The sequence below is a fragment of the Phalaenopsis equestris genome, unplaced genomic scaffold, assembly GCF_001263595.1.
Source record: "Phalaenopsis equestris unplaced genomic scaffold, ASM126359v1 Scaffold001070, whole genome shotgun sequence".
NCBI lineage: Eukaryota > Viridiplantae > Streptophyta > Magnoliopsida > Asparagales > Orchidaceae > Phalaenopsis > Phalaenopsis equestris.
The window spans coordinates 103,285-107,806 of NW_018165509.1; positions in this window are offsets into that span (position 1 = coordinate 103,285).

Consider the following 4,522-nt stretch of genomic DNA (forward strand, 5'->3'; position numbering starts at 1 on the left):
TAGATGTTAGCCCTCAGGTGAGGGGAACGTGAGAGCTCCGAAGTGAGAGCCGGTATCCTCCCAGCCGAGCCGCAGATTCAGTAACAAGCGTATGATTAGTCAATGTTCTTTATGCCCGGACCAAAAGGTAAATAATATGTATGCTCCTATTTGACACAATACAATTTGAACTGATTCACTTTATCCATTCATTATAATTTCTTGACAAGGAGAAGGATGATTTCTTATATATTAAATATCACATTAAAACCTTTATTAGTATTATTAGTTATTTAAGAGTTATTAAAATTACATATTTATTTTAATTGCCTATTAGTGACATATAAGAAATTTGAATTTTATTTTTGCGATTGAGTATCGTTTTTCTAAAATATTAGTTCGTAGCTTCTAATATTACTCATTGTGTGATCGATATCGAGAACTCCATTAGAGCCCTATATTACTTGAGCGATACGTATACTTGCATTGATAAATGTGACTTTACCATTATTGAATATTTTATATATACATTTTTATCAAATCTATAACCATTGTTAAGTTTTTTGGTGTTGTTGCTGAGAAATTAAATCTTTTAGCAGCAGTATTAAATACTTATATTTTTAAGCATATATAAAGTCGTTGTCACCCCTCTAATAGCTGGTCTACCAAACCATCATGATAGAAGAACAGGATCATAAATAAGAAGGAATTGAGATGAAGCACATAATGCACCATCTAGTCTCAAAGACCAATTCTTTTTATTGGGATTGAAAATTTTTTTCTAAAATCCTTTTGATTTCTCTGTTAGAGACTTCTGCTAACCATTCATTTGAAGATGATATGATGTCACAATGTTTAATTCCATAATTTGTAACTAATGTCTCAATCTTTCTACTCCTAAAGTGGCTCCCCCATCACTAATGACTACTCTCAGCATATCAAATCTACTAAAGATATTCTTTTTTGTTAAAATTCACTACAACTTGAGCATCACAATTTGAAATAGTTGTTGCCTCAATCCATTTTGAGACATAGTTCACAACTATCAAAATATATAAATTTTCAAACGAAAGTACAAAGGGTCACATAAAGTCTAAATCTTATACATAAAAAAATTCAATCTTCAAAATAAAATTTAGGTGCATTTCATCACGCTTAAAAATAATGCATTCTCTCTGCACCTATCACAAGTTTTAATATATCCATTCACATCTATAAATAAAGTAGCACAATAAAATCTAGATTACATGATCTTAAAAGCACTTATATCAACTCTAAAATATCCCTCAAAATTAGGAATCATAACATTTCTTAATAACTTTAAAGGTTTCTTCCATGGGTACACATCTCTTAATCACATGATCCTTACATTTTCTATAAAGATACGAGTTGTCCCAAAAATAATATCTTGTGTCATGGATAAATTTCTTTCGTTGATGGTATGTCAGACCATATGACATATTATCACTAACTATGAAATTTACTATGTCAGCATACCATGAAATTTTTCATTCAATAACAACAAACAATTGCTCATGAGGAAAATTCTCATTGACCCCATCTTCATAATTACATGAACTCCCCTGATCCAGTATTGATAAATGGTCTGTTCTTTGATTCTCATTACATTTTCTATCCACCACTTCAATATCAAATTTTTGCATCAAGAGGACTATCTGATTAATCTTAATATGACATCTTTTTTCGACATCAGATATCAAATAGCAGAATGGTCGGTATAAACGGTGCATTTAGGATGTAAATTTATTAAATGCATATATTATGGCCAAAAGTTTTTTTTTTCAGTAGCATTGTAATTAATTTGAGCTTCATTAAGAGTCTTACTGACATAGTATATAACTTTAAACATCTCATCGTATTGTTCTCCTAATATTGCCCCGATATCATAGTCACTTGCATCGCACATTAGCTCAAATGATTTCCCCCAATCAGGTGAGGCAATAATAGGAGGTGTGACTAACTTCTCTTTCAAAGTATTAAAGACATTTTGTCATTCATGGTTAAATTTAAATAGAAAATTCTTTTCTAATTGATGGCATCGAGATTTAGCGATTGTAAAAAAATCTTTAATATATAGCCTATATAATCTGACATATTCCAAAAAACTTCCAACTCCCCTCACATTAGTAGGAGGCAGAAGTTTTTCAATAACTTGAATTTTTGTTGGATCTACTTTCATCCCTCTATTTCACAGTAGTAGATGGCAGATTTTTTTTAAATTTAAATAAAACCTTTTAAAGTGTTATTTTGTTGTTATGGAGGTTTTATTTAGGTGTTATTGGGGTGTTACTGCAATTATGTGGCATTTATGTTATTGAAGGTGTTATTTAGGTTGTATTCCAGTGTTATTCAGGTGGCAGTGCGGTTTCGCAGCACTGACGTCATTGGTCATGGTATTGAGGGTGCATCGAGGTAATATTGGTTAGGAATTATGGAGGCAGTGTTAGTACGTGTGGTATTGGGGAAATACGTGGTGTTATCAGCGTGGGATTAGAAGGTGGTGTTATTGAGGTATTTTTATGGTAATATTTTGGTGTTATTGAGCTAAAAACATGACGTGGTGTTATCGATGTGGTCTGTTGTGGTATTATAGTGTTATTGGTTGTATTATTTAGGACCATGGAGAGCATTCAACAGTACTGACAATGTGTTATTGGGAGAGATTGGCAGTAGTATCCCAATGTTATTAGGGGTGTTATTGAGGAAACCACAATTGGTATTCAGTAGTATTCGTAGAGTATTGATGGAGTTATGGAGGTAAACTACAGGGAATTTGGTAGTATTGGCGGCGGTGGCATAACATCACCATAATACCGTAAAGATTACTTGAAATTCTGAAAGTCTTCCTTAGGTTTAACAAATTTGGAGGGTTGCTATGAAGAAATTTGAGTAGTGAAATTTGTAAAACTGAATTTGACATGTAGGCTCAAAGTTAATGGGTTTGAGGTAAATTTTGAGTTTGATCTTGAGCATTTTTTGGTTTGGTCAATTTAGTTTTTAGTAAATTTGAAGTCATTTTGACAATTTTTTATGAGAGGGTAGCCAATTTAGTTTTTTTGAGAAGTTTTGGTTGAAAAATGAATGGCTTGGAGTAATTGGGCTAATTTTGTGCAAATTTGGGAATTTTGGATTTTGATAAACTATAAAATGAATGCAAGTATATTATGGTGTGTTGTAGGTGAATGCAATGTAATTTGATATATTTGTATGCAAAATGGAGTGGGTATGCAAGTCATAAGGGATCACCTAATGCATTGAGATCTTACGGGAACTCTCTTTGGGCCTTCACATGTTGGTCCTAGCGACTCAGCCTAGTAGTGATGGCCTGTGCTCCTGACCACCCAATCAAATGGTGATGGCTTGTAGCCCTAGCCACTCAATCAAATGGGGATGACTTGAGACCACCAATGCGAGCCCTCCCAAAAGAGCTAAGAGGTGGTTTGAACTTGTAAATGGGGTGGGCTCCATTACTAGTCTTCTACGATAGTAAATAGGAAGATCCTAAGGCTAGATCCTAGGCTCTAGGAGAAATAGTTGTTCCTCATCCAAAATGAGGTCAACACGGGTAACATTCCTTTGGGCAGACATTATTTAAATTAGTGAAGCTGACACACATCCGAAACTTTCTGTTGGCCTTCTGGACCATGAAGATGTTTGAAAACTAGGTGGGATTTTGCACCCCTCTGATGTATATCACTTCCTACAGCTTCAGTGCCTCCTCTCTAATGGGTCCAGCCAGTGTGGTCATTGAGTTCCTCATCTTCTTCTTGATCGCTCGTACTTTAGTGCTCACAGTTAGTTGATGACAGGTGACGTCCACCAGTATTCCCGACATATGCACAACAAACCATGCAAAGACATCACAATGGTCCCTAAGTGTTTGGATGAGTAGTTCATTGTGTCCTGCATCAAAATTGTCATTTGTCATGAAAGATTTATTGGGTTTTATTTGGTGACCATAATCTCCTGGGTGGTCTCACTGTCCTCGAGGCCCCCTCCTTCCGGTTTTGTAAGTCAAGTTGCTCCTACTCCATGCTTCCAGCCGCTCAGAGGTAGCAGACTCACGGCTGCTTCCAGTCTCTTTTCCGACAATGAGTATCTCCTCATCTCTTAGAAACTTCATTATAATGTGGTAGGTGGACACCACGACTTTGTAATAATTTAGCAATAGGTGGCCAAAAATGACATTGTAGTTGGGAGGAGAGTCCACTATCAGAAATTCCTCCATCTTTGTAAATTATTTCTCTCATTCACCCTTGGTGACTGCCAATGATAGCACCCCTAAGCCTCCTTCCTTTCACATGAAAATCCAAAATGTGGGTCAGCCGACACTCCAACCTTTTTTCCCAAAGGTTAAGTTTATCAAACACTGACTTGAACAAAATTTTCACATAGCTGCCAGTGATGATAAGAATCCTTCTAACCTTGAAGTTACTTATTATCTTTGTTATGACTATGGCTTCATCATAGAATTTTCCCTGTCAAGAAAATTCATCATCGGTGAATGTGATCAGGGAGGGAG